A 23,168-nucleotide genomic window follows, 5' to 3' on the forward strand; every position below is an offset into this window, starting at 1 on the left:
GCACAATGCAGACATCCGAAAAGGGGAGAGGGGTGGTAGCATTGTTAAATGAGATGCCTTTCTTATTCAGGTCCCCATCACACTGTCCCTCACTATCCTGCACCCATCACGTCTCTGTAACTATCATCATTATCTGTCCCTAACTGGCCAGAATGATGTGCATGTCTATCACTTGTCTATCTATCTCCAGCTGCCTTTGTCAGCAACTGACTGCAAAGTGTGGAATTCAGTTGAGCTAAATGCAAGTTCCCGAAAGTGCTGAGATCAGGCATCTGCTCACAGAGGTGTATTGTAACCAATGCAAGAGCACAAATTGTAGTCTGGAGCATTTAACTGTTTTTCAAGAGGAAATGACATGCTTTGAATCATGATTTGCTCTGCCTAAGAAACTTTTCCTGTTTCCCTTGTAAGCTGCTAATGGATCCTACAGTTGACAAATAGAGATATGTTCATAAATGTATCAATGTATTTTTGTCAGTACAATAGTCAGCGGGGTCCAGTGTTGACTTTCATTATATGGACTCATAATATGACTTTTCATTATTATGTTGTGGGTCAGTTTGATCCATTTTGGTTTTTTAATTGTGGGATATACTGCTTACCTTTAGAATGTTTTAAATTTTGCCAAATCTTCTCCTTTAGGGTCATGAACCTGCCTGCAAAGTGTTGATGATGTTGATTATGGGTCAATCTGACCTGCATATTTCTTCGGTAAAGGAAGCTGCACAGACCTGAAATAATGTTTTTTATGTATTTTATGTATGTTTCTCAGCTTCCCTCTGAGGGTATTTACATTTATGTATTTGGCAAATGCTAATCAAAAATTTCAAGAACTTCATTATACACTTCTTCAGTTTCAAATGTTAAAATAAATAAATAAATACATTTGTTAAAATACTGTTTACAAAATTCACAGTTTATGACAAATCTACTGCTTTAAAAAATAGTTCAATAATCCCATAGTGTTATTTTGTAATTAGAATTTATAATTAGAAATTAGAATTTTTATTAATATTGAATCCAATTAGGGTTTTACCCGAACCATAACTATCATACTTTAAAAAATATATATAATACAAGTATTAAAAGATCTTCACAATATATATTTGTGTTCCAGAAAAAAGTTTTCATTTTTTGGGAGAACTATCCTTTTAAGAACTGTAATTAATCTGCAACTTATTTTTCCTCTATTTACTACCAAAAAAAAAAATTACTTCAATACTTATCTCTTTATTCTTCTTGATGCTTAAAAGATGCTGTTGCTCTGTTGAAAATCTGTTCATCATGGTACAAACTGTTAGCAGGCAGTAGTTATAAGTCAGCAGTTCCAGTACACTGAAGTCTATTGTCCTGTGGGTATTCTGCTGTCTGTTCATATGGGACTCTCAGATCCCAGCGCAGTCAATTATGATGTGTCCGCAGGCTCCGGTCTGCATCCAACTGATATGCAGCCTGGCTCATTCAATCCCACTTTGTCTCAAACTGCCATTACTCACCCAAATAGTGGGCTGTAGACAGTGAGAACAGCTGAAATTAATAGCATGGGATGTGTTAGAAGCTTTATTGTCAAATCAATATTATCCATCAGTGCTAATAAACTGATGAATCACAGGTTAAAAATGGAGGATGAAGAAACAGCAGGGTAAAGGTAGCCTCTATGTAGGTGTTCCTCAGCCATACACAATGAGATTTGTTTCTATTAAAATAGATTTCCTGCCATATGGAGTCATGCATTCCATACAGAAGGTCAAGTTGCAGGTTACACCCGATGTGGGTTTTTTCAGGATGGTAAGGAATGGGAGAGGGGAGCAGGGTTGGAAATTGATCTCAAACTGGGACTTACTGTACGTTGAGCAATGACTGTATTCACAACAATTTGATAAAGTGGATAGTGTTATACATTCAAGTTGTGGATATGAATTTAGCCAAGTCATCTTAGTGCAAGTTTTAAGTTTGTATACTGTATATTATATTGATTTAAATGTAGATGCGGATTGATATACAGTCATTTAAATATAAACATTTCGGATTAAATAGTTTTTAATGTTATCATTATAACATTAATATATTTTACTCAAAGAATTAAAAAAAAAATGTATTTAAAAATGTGTATACTCATTTCACAGATTTATAGACTTTCTCAAGCTGCTGGTCTGGAGACAGATTTTCTCTTCTCACTATCAATTAAATTTGGAATTAGCACACAGAAGCTTCTAGACCAGCAGCGTTATTTTCAAAGCAGCACTTCTCTGTTTCATATACAGATATGTCTGTGATCAAATAATATCCAATATATTCTATAGAAAATCCATACTTTTTAAATAATAATAATAATAATAATAATACAAATCTGATTGTTTCCAAAACCAGTTTTATCCCCTTCTGTCCTGAACACAGTTGCTAAGTAACAGGTAAACATAAGTACTCAGCTCCAAAAGAAGGGCAGTTATTTCTAGGGCTCTTCAAGCAGCAATCATCAACAGTGTTAGGCAAAACTATAGCTCTCCTCATAAACAGTGTAGGATGCAGACATTTGAGAGCATTAGTGGTATTATGCAAGAGGTACAATTTAGACTGTCTCGAAATAATCATGTTCAAGCAACAGAAAATCTGTATGTTTGATGTCTGTTAGCTGTTCCTTGTATTTTTACACACTGATCAATTCTCCCTATTGCTGCCTCTTAGCATACTTTGTTCCATATAAAAAATGTAACACTCTAGAAACCAATTCTAGTGATACGCTGTCTTACAGATATGGAATGCTGTTTGCAACCTTTTACTTCCATAATGTGAAGCTTTTGCAAGACAAAATGTAAGGTGGGACTTAATTTTATCCATCAGGAATTGATTGTGTACATAAAATATTTATTTACATTATATAATATATACGTGTAGTTTTCACAAAAAATGCCAATGGACTTAATGATTTTATTCCTAACTGCGTTTGAAACATTCAGGAATAAAATTCCTTACAACTGCAAACTCTCCAACATTCTTCCTTCTTCAAAATGCAAGAATTAAAAGAAAAAGAAATGCAAGAGGAACTTGCTCATTGTTGCTTCCTTTTAGAGGAAGGGTGAATATTAACGTTGATTAAAGGACTTGAATTTGTTTTATTTACAATAAAACTGACCAATGAAGAGTTCACAATAAGTCCAATAGCATGCAGTAGGAAAATGAAAAAAGGTTTTAAGTTGACTCATACAAATATATTCAAATGTTCTTCTGTCTTTCATTGGTAGAAACTGACTGCAGTCAGCTGAAGTCATGGAAGCTCTTTAAAAAGATGCCTTAAGAAAATAATAATAAACACACACACAAAAATCTTTATTTGTACTGTTAATCCATTTTAGGCCATTTGAGACAACAAAGCATGATGCATGTTGCTTGTCCTCGTACTCTGTGTGATGGCCCCTGACAGAATGAGGCTGCCTGGAGTGAGTAGAGAGTATGAAGTATGGGGGTGTGCTATGTGTGCTATAGGGAGGGCGTCTAGTTTCCTGTCATGTCATGATCATGTTGGACATTGTTTTTTTGTTAGCGTGCAATGTAATGTGATGGCGACAGATGGGATCTTTTATCTGTGGATAATAATTTTGCAAGTTCCTTTATGGTGGAAAAAAATTACAGGAAGAACAAATGAATATTCCTTTTAAGATCTGTTCACTGAAAGGTTCTTTGGGGAACCCAAAATGGCTCTTCTTTGGCATAATTACAAAGCCCTACTTTTGGAACCTTTTATTTTTAAGAGTGTTTCTGAAAAGAGTGAACAGGATATTATTCAAAAAGTAACTTTTTGTGTCCACAGGTGATACAGGTTTTGAATGGCATGAAGATTCTGTGATTATTAACTCATCTTCATGCTGAGATGAATTAGACCTTTTTAGGGACTGTTGTGTGTTGAAGTGTGTTTTCTTAAGAAAGCACAAACGACTCTGAAGTACCCTTACTGCCCACCCCCACCAACCATGCTAGACCCCCTCCATATCCGTGCTACTCAAATCATGACACCAAGACCAGAGAGCTGACATTTCTATAACATCCATCCATGACACATGCACACACACACACACACACACACACACACACACAGAGGCATCTCTTCACACTCACAGACATCTCAGAGATGGACTGTCACATGTCACAGGTCCAATACATTTAAACAACATAGACTTTAAGAGACACAATCTCTTTGAAGAAATTGTGTGTACCAACTCAGTAAGGATTTACATTTATTGGAGGCCAGGGCTAGCTGTTACTATTTTTTATTTGAGTTAATATTTCTCAGGGTCGGTTTTCATAAAGTCAGTTTATTAAAAATAAAGGTTCGAAAAGTGGGTTTTTGCAGCAATGCCATTGAAGACCCATTTTGGGTTCCCCAAAGAACCTTCCAAGGCCGGTTCACACCAAGAATCAACTATAAAGATAATTACAATGATAATTATATTGGCATACGCAACAATGTATAATATAATTCTGTTTATTATAAGCGCACTGCAGTTTTGTCTTCTGCTATTTTAAATGTGTCAGCTCTTTAAAGTTTGGAGGATACTGATTGGATGTCAACGTTTTATAGTGTTCATCAACTGGGAAAAAAAAAATAATTCTGAAAGTGATTCCAACAATATTGTTCCTCTGTGTTATTAACATTATAGCTGTGGATGTTGATATCATATTCTTATAGAATTAGAATGTTAATTACAGTGCATTATCGTTATCATTAGTTATAGTCCTTGGTGTGAACAGTCCTTTAAAGTTGGTATAGAAATGTAGATGAAAAAAAGTCCTGTCCTACATTTTTCTTTTCAGATTACATTAGAGATGTACAACACAATACTGAAGGGGGAGTGGGGGGGTCTGTTGTTACTTTGTTTATATAACAATTCCAATGATGAAGAACCTTTTTCAAGTGCACATGAAAAAAATCCTGATGATTTAACACACATTGACCCTTTGGGGCAAGTTGTCACAGTGGAACATTCCATTAAACCAGGCAATTTTAAACAAGCAATTCATTAAATAAAATAATTAATGGTCAACAAATTATAACATTTAAAACAACTCCCCCCAATAACAATGTACAACCATTCATCAAAATTGACTTTATACTTATACTACCCCTTTGCGAGGCTTCCCTTAATACATGTGTTGTAGAGGGTTAAGTTATGACTGAGGTTGTGGTCTAGATGTGAATTGCGGTGGGATATCATGTATGCCACTGGGAATGTCAGTGTCACGACCTTTGTGGGCATGTAGACAAAGGGATCATGATACTTTTCTTATCTGCCTCGCCATCTGTGGTGGTGTTGAGGGGGGCCAGGGAAGTGAAAACAATTTGACCATTAAATCTCCGCCCAGGAGTTGAAAGCGCAACGCGCTAAATTGGTGCTCTGGGAGGAGTCAGAGAGAATCCCTGGATGCACCAAACACCACTAATATATCATTTCTAATAGCATTGATTAACAGCAGCAGAACGGAACAGAGTGAAAGAAGTAAACTGGGCGTTGAAGTTGTAGCAGAGAGTGTCCTTCCCTCCAGGCTGAACTGTAGAAAGGGTCTGTTCTGGCTTCCAGCAGCGCGCGAGACGGACGCGAGATCACGGCAGCAGTTTGGGGGTCTCTGGAATTTATTAGCTGACGCTTGAAGCTCGTTGTGTTTTTCTGGATTCGGAGCAGATCTACAGGTCCACCAGTTTCTCAATCGGCATTCATTCACCTAGACTTACGACCATCACACTTGACCATCTCTGGAACTCAGGACACTATTGGGCTTTTGAGGTGAGATTCTCGGTAAACTAAACTCCGCTGGTGTTTACGTGAATACAAACTTATGATGGCTGGTCAGTGAGGTACGAAGCTCTCTTTATCTATTCATTTAATTGAGATCAGCTAGAAAAACAACGCGTTTCATTTTTAAACTCTGTCATATGTGGTTATCACTAAAGCAGGGTAGAACTAAACAGATAAACACTCAAAACGCGTAACGTTATTGTTTATTAGCGATAAATCACAGAGATTCCTTATTGAGATGCGAGGCATTTACGCGTAAATGTAATTTGAGCAAAGCCTAACAAATAGTTTCGAGAAGCTTGAAGGTATAGAACACTCGGAATTGAAACCAGTCGTTTATGTATGCAGCTAACGCCGCGCGTCTCTCACCCCACAAACAAACAATTTCCTTACGCTAAACTCGCTCGTATTTCAACGATGACGGCGCGTGTCACCATCCGGCGGTTTCTGTTCAATCTAATTAGTTGAGTAAAGCTCGGGGAAAGTCTGGGTGGGATGAAGAGGCATCAAGCTGGCGGTTTTCCCACGGGGTGTGACAGCTGGAGTTGTCCGTGTGTTGTCCAAGAGGTCCCGTCATAAGTAGTCTGTCCCCACCAGACGCAGATGGAGCTAGTCCTATCTATCTATCTATCTATCTATCTATCTATCTATCTATCTATCTATCTATCTATCTATCTATCTATCTATCTATCTATCTATCTAATCATAAAATTATTTAACCCTTGACATCCCCTTTAATAAAGAGTGAAATTCTTCAGGCTTTGAAACAATGGTTTTCCATTAGACATAAATTATGGTGGTTTTCCTGAAACCAAAACCATGTATGAGCATAGGCGGAGAGTGTGTAAGGCTTAGCCTTCCCCTGGCCAAGGGGACTTGAGGCAAAAATGCCACTTAATTGGAAAAAAATGCCCCTGCACAAACAAATATAATCTATTACGTCTGTTGCTAACAAAGTGAATATTATGGCATTATTTTACAAACAACTGTCGAGAATGCATTATAGTAGTGCGAAAGCACATGAATACAATCTCTCCGCTAGCGCGCGGATTTCCTTTGCTAGCACCGAGCATCAACCATAGACAGTAAAAGAAATGGACACAGCGACCCCATTGGAACTCAATTGAGACAAATGAAGCCCAGTTTTAGCGTTTTTTAGCACTTCCGTTTCTGACGCGCAGACTCAAACGAAGCTTGACGACGTCAGCAACCTGTCTGCCAGATGTAAATCTTCTAGTAGCTGTGCGTGCAAACTGCCCTCGTTAATCTTGCAGAGAAGGCGAGCTTGAGCGGGGAGTTCTTTGTCGTAAATGAGCAGGAGTAAGTATTCTGATTAATTATTTTGTATAGTATTTTAAAATGTAACGCCAGTACGCCGTATTAAGTTAATTGCCTGCGAGCTTCTCCACCTGTCTGTACAGTAATGCGACAGAGAGCCGAGTGGTTATGACGCAATCGTTAGCCTATTTTTTACAAAAACTGTTTATACGGGGCCATAATGTAACATAGAAGGTAATGGAGCCCTTTATACATTGTCGTGTATCTTTAGAAATAAATAATGGACAAACGGAGTCTTTAAACGCCTCAGATGTAAAGTTATTCGCTGTCAAAGTGACGCCAAAATGAATGGGAGTCAATGGGAATGCTAACGCAAGTGAAGTTCTGCTAAAAGATGGCAGCCCCCACCCGACTTCAACTTCCGGTCGAATTCCTTGCCCCTTGGCATCAACCTCCCACTCTCTTTCGTGAAGCCAACACGGAAGTGAATAAAACTGTAATTCATCGGCTGGTCGCTGGAGACTGGCTACAAAAGGGAGCCAATCCCATAGACTCCCCATGTTAAAATGCCCAACTTTACAGCGAAAAAAAAAAAAAAAAAAAAACATTTTTACAGCCTGGTGCAAAAAAGAGTAGAGGTGTGACCTCGGCATCCTGGCTAAATTCACCGCGGCCAAGATGGTGACAGCTTCCTCTGCAAACTTTAAGCTTCAAATAACGCTCTTCAGAAATCTACGGGTGATGTCACGGACACTACGTCCATGTTTTCATACAGCATGGCTAGCACAAAACTGGACGTGCGCTCATATATACGCTGCTCTCACCCGGAAAGAGTGCGTGCACTTAAAACGTGTCTCTCCTCTCGCTCAGACTATGTCCTGTGCACCCTCAAATCTCTCTGTGCTCATGCGCTATAGATATTAATTATTTTCGCACCTGAATTAAACGTTGTCAAAGGTTATCATTATGCACTTTTAAAAAGTAGTCTCAAAACAGATTTGTGCAGGGCCTTTCCTTGATTTTTTTATTGTTGTAATTTTGTTTTAACATAAAATGGTTATTGTAGCTACTTTGTTTTACTATATCTCTTGTATTTAGATATTTTCTTTGCAACTATGGATCTCTCTGTAAAATAGGCTACTTTGTTAACACTATTTTAAAAGGTAGGCTACTATAAATAAAGCTTAACCAATCAGACCTCCACAACTGACCGATAAAAATACTACGTGAAATATTATTGGCTGAGTGAAATGAACCTGCAATTCTTTTGAAAATCAAAGATGGATCTTTAATTTATTTCCAGTTTAATAATATTTAGCAATGTTAATGAAATAGAAATGGCAAGGAATTAGGTGCTTGGATGACATGTACATAACCTCTGTCCACCTGGTTGGTCTCTGAGCAGTTTATCTAAAAACAACATATAACAGCCTATGGCCCTAAAATCTTAATATAAAACATCAATGTTTTTTTTAATGAAAATCCACTTAATAGTAGCTATAAATTCAATGGCACTTCAATGGCTACAGTAATATGATAGTAGATGTAATGAATGCATTAAATCCATAGAATATAATTAGTAATTTTATGGCAAATATGAAAAAATCATTATAGTGTTATATTTTGTCTCCAAATCTTAACCATAGGCTTATGGAATAGTGCAACTGGCCCATATCTAAATAGTTCTGTCTTAAATGAGAAGATATATATATATATCTTTCATGGTTGAATGTAGTAAAATATAGAAAATATAGTTGATATCAGTTTATTTTTTTATTTTTTATTCAAATAGACCTGTACTATCTCTGGATGGTTGCATTGCGGCATCTCAAGCGTCATTACATCTTAAGCATATTGTTGTGTTTTTTCATGGCATTTTTTTGATTGCGTAAAATGTGGATATTAGAAAATGGCTCGTCGGTTCTGCTTTTGCAAGGCCATCACGCAAACACTGGTCGGCTCAAACTCGGAGATTAGGGCTAATGAGGTGGAATTTTCAAATCTACACGCACCATCTTTTTTAAATGTAAGTTATGCATTTATTTAATTTACGTAAGCTTAAATGTGAAGTGTGGCTATTAGAACGTTAACAGCATGTACTTGTCGATCTGTTTTGTTTTTGTTGCGACGTGATTGTGGTAATACTGTTTAGTTTGTGATTTTCTTCGCTTTATACGGGAAATTAGCTGACATTTTGTGCCAGTTGTATGTGCCCCCTGTTAGTTATAGTCCGGCTCTGATATGACCACATACATTTTAAGAATCATATGCTTTTTTGTTTGTTTAGATAAATTGTTCAGAAGGGTTTGACCAAACTGTTAAAGGTTATTTACAATAACAACAATAATTTACATTTATAATATTATGACTAAGTAGTATTAAATTGTAAAGAAATTACAGATCCATCTTTGAAATATGGTTGGTTGATAACTTTTGACAACGTTTAATTCAGGTGTTAAAATAATTAATATCTATAGCGCATGAGCCCAGAGAGATTTGTTGAGTTTAGGAATGCAATGACATAACAGACGGGTCCTCGCTGAAACTCATCAGTTTTGTTGAGCGCGTGCGCGTTCGCTGACTGAATTCTGGACTCTAAATTACGTCATCATGAACAACAAAGCGTGGATGTATAAGTGAGAGATTTATTTGTACAGCTTCAGATTATAACAATATATATTTGTTTGTTTTTTTTGGAGCGTTCTTAAACTCGCGATAGATCACTGGTAGTGATAATGTCACTCTCAATATAGCCTATAATTTATTCGCTGTTTGAATAATCATGGAAAGTAAAACATTATATAATTATACATTTCTGACGTTATTATTAAATTGTAATCTCGTTAAATACAGATTCGGTCCAATTAAAAAAAAACATTTTTACCCTACATGACACCCATGTCTGGTTCTTGTCTAAAAATACTTTTTATGATGTTGAATACATTTGCCGGCTTTTAGCCTTACCCTGGAGTTCACCCTCCGCTTATGAGTATGAGTATTATCCATATTCCACAAACAGTGCTGGTTTAGGTTAATGTGTCCTGAATTTCAGAAATCTTAAAATTTTTAAATGCACTTAACCAGTGATATTAGAAGATTTTTTTTCCAGCCTATACATGATCTTCACAGCTGTCAAACTACATAAAATATGGGGGTATACTGTAACCAGATATGTCATGCAATCAAATCGAATCTGATCAGGTGTTATTGAGAAGAACTTGAAAACCTTTCTTATTGAAAATTGTGCTGTATCTCTTTGAGACAAAGGTTATTATTTAAAAAAGCCCTGCCATTCTCAAATGGTTATGGAATGATTTGGAAGTAAACATGTCTTAAATCTTACATTCCAACTGTCTAACTTCAGCACTGTGTTCTGTAACTCCATTAGTGGGTTTTGGTGCATTTGTCCACCTATTTCTGTATCTTATTTTTGTAGTCTGACATAAAGGTTTGCTGCACTTGTTCCACGATTCAAACTCAGACCAGTTTTCAATTAGTCAGGCACTTGTGCATGAAGATATTGGCTCTGAGGGATCCATTAAAGCCAGCCTCGGGTGGCTTTGTAGTTTAGCTAAATGCTGATGTCAGAAGCACTCAAAGACTTCACTCACACGTCTCAACACAGGCTCAGAGGTAAGTCTAGAGCCTTAACCTTTACATTCCTCTCAGCTATTGTTAGATATGTAAGAAGAACCAGCATAATATAAGTGGTGGCAGTATGTCAATATATAAAGTTTTGTTGAATTAGGCTAATTTGTATGAATTCATTTGTACATTTTCATACAATCTGCTTATGTTTAAGGGTGGTGTTAAAGAAGGACCTTGATGTTTTTTTTCATGATTTATTGTTTTGAAGTGTATCAAACTAACAAGAACTAAAGTAGTGGACTGATGTGGCATTATTATGGAGATGGGAGTCTGTTTTGTTCTGCTTGAGCAGACTCGGAATCGTTCAGTCACTAAAGCATTGAGCTGCTGGAAATGAATATTTGGTTCTTTGTGGCGGGAAGTCCCTGTTGAGAGCAAGAGGCCTGTCTACAGGCTGTAGTATTAATATCAGTTGACATGGCGGCAAATGAACTGGTCGTCAGGGCTGGTTTGATCTTGGTTTGATCTGCAGTTCCCAAATCTCTAATCGGCGCAGGTGATTCATTCCACCCTGAGCTCTTATCCAGCCTCCAGTGAAATGCCCTTATTGACAGCAGAGCGAAGGCCCTGGGAGAAAACGAGGTCAAGTCATCACTTTCTTCCAAGTTTCAGGCATCAGAACTACACGAGCTGGCAGTTTGTAGTCTGCAGAGGATCTGGAATGAGATAGAGTATCTATTGCATTGAAAAGAAAATTGCTTTTCCCCCCTATTTGCTGGAGGACTCTCATCTAATGCGTGTGACATGGGGTGCTTCACTCGGTAATGGGTTTTGGGTCCTCATTGCCTCTGAGACATATGAAATTTGCAAAGGAGCTGTGTAGATTAAGTACCATCAAGAATACAGTATGTGTAAAAAAATTAAGAGGCTTGTCAAGTATGACCTGCCACTGTAGAATGTCCATTGTGAATACATAGATCTTTTTTTTTATGCCAGTGCTGGCAAAGATGCTTTTGTCCTGGAAGTCTTTGAGAAACTTCAGAGGATGCAGCTGAGGGCTCCAAAGTTCATTCAAGACAGAGCTGTCCATTGACCCTGGTAAATGACAGGACCTCTTTATCAAGAGGAAACAGACTGCTTGTTTGTGTTATGTGTAATGCTTATCTATTATTTAGGCAATTTCCTTCAATATTAGTGTGCCAGGACAAAATGAGGTGCAAGTATGCATATAATAAGCTGGGTCCTACAGATAGCTGAGGGTCTCACATTCATTATTTAATCTTTACCCAAAATGAAATGCAGATTTTAGATGTATTACGAAAGACTTTTCCACACTACACTTTAAGTGTAGGTTTTATATGGAAGGAGCCCTGTTTTGATGGTGTGTTCCCTAAATATCTGGATTTTAGTAACAGATAGAAATTTTGCTACAGGGACAGTGATTAAGCAGGATAAGTCAATGCCTCCTTAAGGCCTGGTTTTTAAATTCAGCGATTAAGGTGGCTTATTTTTAAGAGCCTGTAGATTAGCTGAAGCAGTAGACATCAAGTGGGCTTGATTTTATTAATTTTTTTTTTTTTGTTGAGAGGAATGAGGAGGGATTTTTTTTATATATATATAACTGGCACATTTGCTAGCTGTTTCAATTTACTATAAAATCTCAAAGCTTATTTCCAAAAAAATTAATGTTGTGTATGTTTCAATTGATTTGATTGGCAATATGTTAATAAACTTTATTAAATTTTACATAAAAATAAACACAATGACATCACATTGAGAAAACACTGTTTGCAAAAAATATATTTTATCAGCAATTTACTGCAAAATTTGAATATAAAATAGATTTTACTATAAATTATGGTATTTGGAATATGGTAATTCAAAACAAATTATCAGTAAGTTACAGTAAAATAACATATATGGTCCTGTTAAATGTAATACAGTATCTCACTGTATATGGTAAGGGAACAAACACTTAATAGTTTTACCTGTAGTATCTCACATTCATTTTACATTAGAATTATAATTTATTTGTCATAATAACACTGCATTTAGCTGAAATCAAAGGGATAGTTCAACCAAAAAATAAAATAAAAAAATTGATGTTTATCTGCTTACCGCCAGGGTATCCAAGATGTACAGTAGGTGACTTTATTTCTCCAGTTTAAAACAAACAAAGATTTTTAACTTCTGCAGTATGTCAGTCATATAATTGAAGTGAATGGGAATCACAGCTTTGAGAGTGAAAAAAAACATACACAAACATAAACAAATTAAACCCTGCGGCTCGTGAAGATACACTGATGTGTAAAGACACAAAATGATTGATCTGTGCAAAAAACTGAACAGTATTTATCAGAATCGGATCGCATACTTATAAGTGCATTACCACCACTTATCTCTCAATTTGACCATTGACACTCCTAATTGAGATTGTAGATAGAGTTTCAGTGGTCCGTTTGAGAGATAGGTGGCGGTAATGCACTCATAAATCTCCACCATAAAGCAAGAAGAAGAAGACGCATCACATCGGTGACAGACACATCTGTGTATCGTCATGAGCCTTAGGGTTTAATTTAGTTTTGTTTGTGTATGTTTTTTTGACTATCAAAGCCATGATTCCCATTCACTTCCATTATATGACTGACAGACTGCAACGGTTTGAGTTAAAAATCTTGGTTTGTGTTCTACTAAATAAACGAAGTCACCTACTGTACATCTTGGATGCCCTGGCGGTAAGCAGATAAACATAACATAACATTCTTGTTTTTGGGAGAACTACTGTATCCCTTTAAGGTTTTGGTAAATTGAAGGTTTCTGTAAAATAAGAACCATTATTAAAACCATGGGCTGTTTGCTATAGAGGTTCACACAGTTATCCTTGTGTATCCTCAGCTGTTGAGTAAAAGAGCTCTGTTGATCTGAGTTGCTCTTTTTATGACATTTGTACAGTCTGAAAACAGACAGTTGTTTCTCTTTTTATGAGCTCACACTGTCTATAGGAAAGGCCTGTTTCTGCCTTTGACACAGTTAAACTCCTCACTAGTCCTGACTCAGGCATATTTGTGTGCTTCTGATCTTTTCTCCTTTCTTCTTATACATTCCAGTAGAAGTTTATTCCCCAGACTTTTCCCCTGTACTCCCCACCTCTGTTTCCCCCTTCTTCTGGGTTTTGGTAACAGTTCTGCGGTCACTCAAGTGCACATAGCAAACTCAAAAGCCATTACTCTACACACAGACATTCCTTTGTGGAAAGTGTTTGGTCGATTTTAGTTTCTTTCTGTGTTCAGTGGTGTTAAGATGTGCTCACTACTGTTTTGTGGTGTTTTGAGATGATCAATAAACATGTTGTTCTGTCTTTCAATCCCACCCACACATGCAAGGATATTAGCATGCATTTACACAAAAACACACTCGCAGGAGAGTGAAATGAGCACAGCTTGCTCAAGTCCATTAGGTTTGTGTGTTTTAGGTCTTTCCTCTGTGAAGATATTTATTAAAAAGACTGTTCTGTTTAGGATCAAGGCTTGAATTCTGGTCATTGTACTGATGACCTGTAATTTATATAGCTGAAGCTGAATGAAGTTTAGAGGTAAAGTATTTCCCTGAAATGTAACTGTATATGGTTTAATTGCAAAAAAGTATGATACTTTGGTCTAAGCACTTTTTTTTCTCAATATGCTGAGATAAGCTTTCCTTACAATACAAACATGATGAGTATTACAGCATGAACCATTTGGACATAAATGTGTTAAGTGTTTTTTCCCCCTAGATTTTATCTCCATTATTCACTTTTATGCATTATGCATTAGTGCATCATAATATGCTTCTGCAGAAGCCAAATGTTTCTGCATTCAAATTTATTTATGTTTTTATTCATTTTGTCTTAAATTTCACAGTACATTAGGCTGGTGTCAAAAACTGATAACAATTTTACAAGTTTAATGAAAAAAGAGTAATGCAGACACACAATGTGAACTGCTAAGTACATTTTATGTGCAAGTACACATTATGAATCAAACGTTTTTACACACAAAGTCATTATCTTATGACTATTTTCCACATTTTAGAATGATAATCAAAACTACACTACAGTTCAGTCAACAGTTTTCTATTTTAATATATTTTAAAATTGTATATTCTTTGATGACAAAAAAGCCCAGAAGAACAGCATTTATTTGAATATAAATCTTTTGTAATGTTATGCATGATGTCTAAATGTAATAAATCCTTACTGAATAAAATAAAATAAAGGCCCCAAACCCTTAAATGGTAGTGCAATATGGGAATTATTGATAAAAAAAAAATGTTAAACATGATTCCAGCTCTATAGACTCTGGACATTCTCTTCTTAACTAACGTCATGAAGTGCAGACTTGAATGATTTGTACAGAAGGGGTTCACATGCATGCTGGAGACTTATAGAATGCTTTTCCTTCACAGTCTGGCCAGACTTATCCAGAACTTTTAATTTAGGTAAAATTTCAATTTTGTAATATATTTGTAATTTAGCCTATTAGGTTCAATCAACAATTACCCTTGCACACCTGCAGATGATTGATAGGTGCATATAGGACAAACAACCAAAAACACAACCACAAAAATAATTCTGTCCTAACATGTAACCGGTTGTGTAAAAATAAACATTCCTGTCAGCTAGACTAACCACAATGCTTTCAGTTAAATTGACAAAACCACAACTTAACTGACAAAAACATTTGTATGTCAGTTCATGCTAGGTACAATACATCCAGCACATTTCTGCAGTTACTCTTAAAGTATTAGAGAACTTCCTCCTACAAGTCTGGCACATCAGATGACACTATATATGCCTGGTGATTCATAGTGGATTAAGTTCACTTGTTCTGTATTTTTTTTTTTTACTCCTCATGATTTTTTTATGAGATGCTATAAATGTTTCAACCAGGCTTCTTTACCCATATGTGGCTTTCAACAGATTTGTTGGGTCAGTACAGTTAAAGTCATCTTGTGGCTTTTAGGGAGCACATTGTGAAGCCCCAGGCATCATTCTGCAAGACAGCGATTGTCAGTCAGCTTTCTCGGTTCATTGCAGGGCCATGAAGAAAACTGCCTTCTTTAATCATGAGGTAACGTGATCACATGAAGGTGGTGGATTGTCTCATTGTGTGGTCATTAATGAGGAAACTACACGTTTCTCCATTCAAGCTTCTGGGGAAATATTTAGGGCAGTGATATCATTCCCCACTGATTAGGCTGGAGAATGGATGAAATAGACCATGAAGTCTAATCTCTTCCTCTTCTAATCTCTGCTTGTATTTTGGAAACTGCTGGAGGAGACGACTGAGCACCCTTCAAAGGTAGTTAATGCTTTGTGTGAGCATAATTTGCATGTTACTGATTATTTTAACATAAATTGAATGTGCCAGCTTGCATTTTTGTTGATGGAGAGAACAGGATCATTCAGTACTGAGGGTTACATGGTGTTAATTCTGAGTTGCTGCATTTTTGGGCTTTGAATGGCGACTTAAGTCCTCATGCAGGTCAAAGAAGGAGAGTTTCATGAAAGTATGAATCTGGGCTTGTGTCTGGGCATGTTCTTTTGCCAGCTAGTGGCCACATTATGCTGACTTAATTACAACCACCTGCTCGAGACAGTAAGACTGAAAACATCAGACCCAGCAGTTGAGGCAAGTCTCCAGCTGGTTGCTCTTTCGGGATAATCTTATGATTGGGAAGTTGTAATGTTTTTCTTGGGTCCTGAGAGACCACGGCATCTGAGATGGTGTAAATCAACCAAAAAAGGATATTTCAGTGCACTTCTTTGCCTGCCAACATGTAGAATATTAGATGTACCCTCAGCAATACATAGACCTAAAATAGTCCAATACAACTCCATTAACATAGAACAATGGAAATGGAACTCACTGGCTTCATTGTTTGTCTAACATTTGGAATTGAGTTGTAATTAATAATTTGGAAAGTAAAAGATTTCTGTTTGCTTTATGCTAATACTTAATTATTATTATAATTTTTAAAATTAATTTTTTGTGAAATAATGTGCATCGTCCATCATTAGTCTTGAAGAAATGTCAACTTGTTTAGTTGTGAGAACTTTTTCTTTATTAAATTGAAAACCATTTAATTGTACTTCTTAAATATTATCTTTTATTTTTATAAAAATTCATACAATATGCAGTGTAAAAACATTTTTATTCTCGTACTTCATTTCTAGGGTCCTTTTCATAAGTACCTTATGATAATGTTGTGTGACCCTAATGATCAAACATCCATCAAAATGTAATGTAAATGTATTCATTTATTGATTGACTGATTGATTTCAGTGGGTGATAGACAATATAGTACTGAACATGCATGAAATGGTTCACTCATATCTCATTATTCACTCCTATCTTTGTTACACCACACTGATCAAAGCTTTATTTTATAGTTTGAAGTTGATAGAATTATAAAGATCCTTTTCAGTTCTGTCTCATAAGCCCTTACATTTTGTGCTTAAATAACTCACCTGGCCTTTGAAGTATTAGATTCAGTGTCTTTTAAAATACCTTATGAAATGTGATTTGAAGCATTTAAAAGCACAGTTAACCCAAAAATGAAAATCCTGTCATCTTTTACGCCTGCTCAGCCTCATTTTAAAGACTATCCTGCTGTGAAGTGTCTGGCAGGCCATATTTGGGAGCTACAACAGAGGGCAAGTTTTTCATTTGAATATTTTTTATTTGAAATATTCTTTTGAGCATGTGTTGTATGCATCACTTTTGATACCGTTAATTTTCCTTGTGTCATTGACTTTCTTCCACATCCCAAAGGTTTGAGATTTGCATTAATCATAGGTTTTATACAACTTATATAATTGTGTGAAATTTTAGGTTATTTTCTGCCTTTTTCCCACCAAGCAAATCATTGATGTCCATAAGAAGTTTCAGTCAGCAGCAGAAAGCAGTCCAAAAAGAAATCTGAACTGAGACACAATGATGTCTGTGTGGCCCTGTTTATGATTGTTTTGGAGGGAAGAAAAATAATTTTGAGAATTGGCTAGAGGGATTTCAGAGGCAATTGAAGACATATGGAACAAGCGTCAGCTTACAAGATCAGTTGTAAACGGCATGTTTTACCTTTCATCTAATGAACATCTGCAGCAGCGAACCACCTGGAGTTATGCCACAGCAGAATACAACTTAAATAGTTAGAAATCCATGTGCTATTTTGAAAACTGAAATACAGACATAAAATATTAATTAACTGATTATGTAATACCAGGGCTTGCAAATTTTCAAAGTCCCTGGTAGTCCTTCGGGCAGGCATTCTTCAGGTTTTGGTAGCCCAAAATTAATTTAACTAGCCTGATAAAAAAAAAGACATCGGTTGAACTTTACTGTGGACAAATCAGCATGATTAGCAAAAACTAATGTCATATAGGCATTTAACGATTCACTAAACTTACAATACAATAAAATTCAGGATACAGATTACATGATACAAAATGAGTTTTGAGTCAAATTCTAAATGAAAAGGTTTTCCTATTTTTTTTTTTTTTTTTGACAAAATGCTGCATATTTATGGAGCCAAAAGAGTATCAATAAAGATAAATTCACACACTACATTCACATATGCACACACAGGATTCATACATGCACACGCATGATTCATAAATACACACACAGGATACACAAATGCGCACAAAATTTACAAATGCACACACAAAATTTAAATAAACGGGACAATCACGCCGAAGAGTTGCTGTGTCGTTTTCTGTACCTCCAATAAACTAACAAATTATGAATTTAAGTTCTACAACCTTCCTAATAAACATACAGAGTCGGAAAGGACTCTGTATGTTTTCTTTTGGCTCCATACATATTTCTTTGTGAAATTGAAATGTTAAAAAATAAAACTAACTTGAAAAAAAAAAATCCAAAATCAAATAAAAAATTATACAATTAAAAGAAATCTCTTCATATAAACAAAAGCTTTGTCCGTGCTCTATTTAAAATCAGAGGCAAACGCTGCATTTGAATTACTATCCAAAAAAGGTGCTTAATACATGTTATTTAGATTGTATAATTTCAAAATTTAAAGCAAAAGCAACATGGTCTTAATTTTGTGAATGAGACGCAAATGTCACTCTCTGACAGCAGGTGGCACTAATGGAACAGCAGGTATTTATTGACTACTGCACCTTTAAGAGCGAATGCAAAGATCCAATATAATGATGAAATTTCTTTCTCCACTGTACATGTTCACTTTAGACATAACCTGCTGTGTTTATGAGAATACTTGCGGAGACAATTATTTTGAGATATTTTGTTTATTCAGAAGCAAGGATCAATGTGAACTCACGAGTGAACAACGCAAAGCAAATTATGAAATCAAGATCACTATTTAAGATAGCCCGTCAGGCAGGGTGGTGATACTTTTTGGTAGCCTGACTGGAAAACAGTGATTTTGCGAGCCTTGAATATGGTTTCAAGAAACAACTCTGGAATCCTTTTTCAGCTTCTTTCTTTTTTTTACCTGTTTTATCCATATAAAGTAGGGCTGGACAATTATGAAAAAAAAATCATAATTGTCGATTATTCTCTTGAAATTGTAATTATGATTATCACAATTTACGATGTATGATGTTTATACCATTGTTTGATGCAACTGTATTTTTATATGAAAATAAACAAGCTGAAAACACTAACTGAAAAACCTTCAGTGCTTTTCTATAGTATTAAGCCTCAAATGTCAAATATACATCGGATTGATCTCTTCTTTAAATTATATGCAAATATGAATAGTATTATAATGTTATACTAAAACTAAGAGAATGGAAAAAAACCTTAAAATAACGTAGAGAGAAAAATACATATCTTAATCTTGCAGAATAACATAGTTGGACTTTGAACAATTAATTGCCACTTTGAATGATTACATAATTGTCTCATTCATAATTTTAATCGTGATAAGATATTTAGTTAATTGTGCAGCCCTAATATAAAGTTTCATTAATTTGACAATGGTCCAAGACCCTTCCAGATAATTATTTACTTCTTCTTTATTTCCCAATTACAGATGCCATTTCCTTAAAAAGCTCTAAATTACAGCATGTGTGTCGTTAGATGTTCTCTTAACTTTTTCAGCACATTCATTTATTGTCCCACTGGTGTTCCATCATTTTCTGTGGTGGAAACCAATTGACTTGTGTTCTTATTGAGACCTCTTCTTGGATGCCCTCCAAATGATCTCATGTTCCATAGTTTCTCTGACTCCTCCACATGTGCCATAAATCATAGTGATGTAATCTATTACACTGTAGTCCCACAGCTGGTGAGCTGAAGCGCTTGTTCTTGTAGAGGAGGTTGCATAGTGACCAGTTAACCTCAGGTTTTACACCCCAAAGAATGACTGGATTGACCTCTCATATTCCCCTGATAGACACACACTGCCTTTATTTCTGAAATGTCCATGTATTCCACACGGGGTCTTTAAGGTTATGAACTGTTTTTGCAGTGTTTATCCAGGCGAATAAGACTGAACACATTTTGAGAGTCTTAAAATGATACTACATCCCAGAAAGAAAATGTTGTCATTAATCACTTACCCCCATGTCGTTCCAAACCCATAAAAGCTTCATTTGTCTTCGGAACACAGTCTAAGATTATTTTGGAGAATATGAACTGAATGCAGGCAGCATGCACTGTAAAAAGAGATTTTTTGAACTTGTAAATAAAGATAGCATCAGTTAAGTAAATTTTACAAACAAATTATCACGTTTAATTCAATAAGCTACTTAAGGTTTCATTTTTATTTATTTTATTTAAATGTATAAGTAAATTCAAATTGAACTTCCTAAGTAGAAATTAAAGTTAAAAAACTAAAATACTTAAAAAAACTAAAACTAAAATATAAAAGTATATTTTACTTGGAACCGTTTGTTATGTTTACAGGGATTTTTTAAGTAAATATCAAAGTTATGATCCCATATTTCCCATCATGCAATGGGGCATGAATAAATAAAAATGTAGACTGTTTTATGGTTCCTTTTGTTGTTAGTTGTTTAGTTTAGTTGTTAGTTGCTGTTTATAGTAGTAACATTACTGTTTTGTGACACCTGGAGTTTATTTTCTACTCAAAATGACCCAAACGCTATTCACTGATTGTCACCGTCATTGTGTGTGGTGTACCAAGTATTGAGGTCTCTGTGTTCATGTGGCTATTCATTTTATTGAGTGGGCATATTATCTTAAAAGGATAACAACCTGTTTACATGCTTGCTTGCATGTTGCAAGTGAAACACATTCTGAATAGAATTGTGGTTTTCCAGTGTAACCTTGTTAAAGAAAATTGTATAAACTCACAGATTTTATTTACTTTACTGTCTGAGTTTTACTCAATATATATGAGTGCAAATTTTGCAAAGGAAATAAACTTGTGTACACATTTTTACAGTGATAAGCATTACATAATGTAAAATTGACAAACTTAGCGCCCTATAATAGACCCGGCGCAATGCGATGCAAGGCGCAGTGCAAGCGCATTTTCCCGTCCAGCGCCACATCGCAAATGCATTTGCGACCATTTGTGCTTCCATGGGCATGCTGGTCTAAAAAGAGGTCTGTTCAGGCTGAAAATAGACTGTGCCATAGACCAGCTCAAACCTGGTCTAAAGTCTGGCGCAAGATTTTTCCTTTGTTATTTAAAGAGCGTGTTTGTATTGGCGGGTCAACACTGTGCGTACACGCTGCTTATTAAACACAGGGGTGCACAGCAGCACACAAACAATCGAAAAATTTAAGGAATGCAATGCAAAATAATTTTTTGTATGCTAATTAAATATAATATTATTTTTATGTATAATATAAATATTATATAATATAAATATAATATTATATGTTGGGCGCGCCAACCGTTTTTCCGTCATTAAAAGAAAAAAATTCGGAGAGACACAGAGGAGACAAATTGTTGGTTAAAGTCATTATTTTTGTTTTCTTCGAGTAAAAAAAGTATTCTAGTCGCTTCATAACGTTACGGTTGAACCACTGATGGCAGATGGACTTCTTACGATGTCTTTCATACTTTTCTAGAACTGGATAGTCATCCAAAATATCTTAAATTGTGGTCCCGAAGATGAACAAAGCTTTTACGGATTTGGAATGACATGGATAATGACAAAATGTTCATTTTGGGGTGGAGTAACCCTTTAACACCTTTATGTCTGATTTTTGCATTTGGCCCTGAAAATTACATCTGATATTGTGAGTTTATTTGCATTTGTGTTGAGCATTATCCCTCTTGACGTCTCTGGTCTTCTGCTCCCATGGCCAGGGGGAGCAATGTTGCTAAAAGCACTGAGATTTTTTTTACGAGACCTTACTGTGGAAAAATGTCTGGTCGTTTTAACACCAACCCCTCCCACATAGTTTCCTCCTGTGATCCTGTAGGATATCTTCCCCTGGATTTATTTTTCTTTACTTCCTGAGCGAATTTGGGAAATTGCAAAGCAGAAACATTTTATTAACATATTATAGATCCTAATACAACAGGCCTTATTGATGTTAGAAGAACCTCAGTGAATCCCATTTTGCCCATAATTTATCATCTTGTATCAAAGGCTAAGAATGCAAAGTTAAGTTTAATGTCTTAATTATTTTGAAACACCAGATATAAAAATAACATGTTAATGATATCAGTGTTTTTTTTTCAGCCTTCGGACACAGCCATAACTTTAGCAAAGCACATAAAGGTGTAGGGGTTAAACAAAATGTGGCCGTTTATGAGGAGATCCCACTGTTGAGCTTCTGCCTGATGAGGCAAATGATTCTGTTCTAAGGCTTGATGTGCTTATATCCAAGCATGACTTCTGCTCTCTTTACTCCTCCAGTTGTGTCTGTGAAATCGGCGTAGTGCAGCATTATCAGTCAAGCCTCCAGCTAAGTCAAACTCAGTCTAGATTATAGCATCCAGCTTCTCTTCCGAAAAACTCTGCGGTTTTATATGCATGTATCAGAATTACACATTCATACACATGAAATTCACTGACCAGCTGTCTTGAGAGGAGGATTGCAGTCTGGTGTTTCTGTCATTTTTTTGGGATATTTTGAGATGAACAGATAGATATAGATAGATGCTTATTTTAATTTTGGGATTTGTAAGTTGTTGTTTTTTTATAAATAAATAAATACTTTTTTCAGCAAAGGAATTTTATCAAAAGTGTCAAGACTTTTTTAACAGTTTTAACAGAAATAAGAAATTTTATTTGAGTTGTAAATCAGGATGTTAAAATGATTTCTGAATGATCATCTGATACTAAAGACCAGAGTAATGAAAATGTAGCTTTGCCATCACAAGAATAAATTACGTATTAAAATATATAAAGAAAAGTGTTGTGATAATATTTCTCAATGTTAGCTTTTTTACTGTATTTTGATAAATTAAATGCTGCCTTAGTGAGCATAATAGACATCTTTCAAAAACAAAAAATCTTAGTGACCCCATATATAATGATAAAAAAAAAAATAGTTCAAC

The 23,168-nt window shown here is 35.6% G+C and overlaps 1 protein-coding gene across 2 annotated transcripts in view; it reads left to right on the top strand.

Moving 5' to 3' along the window:
* Positions 1–5,375: 5,375 nt before the first annotated feature.
* Positions 5,376–23,168, top strand: part of LOC127934391 (tetraspanin-18-like) — a 44,994-nt gene continuing 27,201 nt past the window's right edge. Inside the window, exon 1 of one of the 2 annotated variants that reach the window (XM_052531757.1) lies at positions 5,376–5,777. The gene's annotated coding sequence lies outside the window, so the exon portion shown is untranslated. Of the gene's footprint in view, positions 5,778–15,914; positions 15,995–23,168 lie in introns of those variants that run through there. The other variant, XM_052531758.1, reaches the window with a different exon arrangement.

The sequence above is a fragment of the Carassius gibelio genome, chromosome A18 (assembly GCF_023724105.1).
Source record: "Carassius gibelio isolate Cgi1373 ecotype wild population from Czech Republic chromosome A18, carGib1.2-hapl.c, whole genome shotgun sequence".
Classification (NCBI taxonomy): domain Eukaryota; kingdom Metazoa; phylum Chordata; class Actinopteri; order Cypriniformes; family Cyprinidae; genus Carassius; species Carassius gibelio.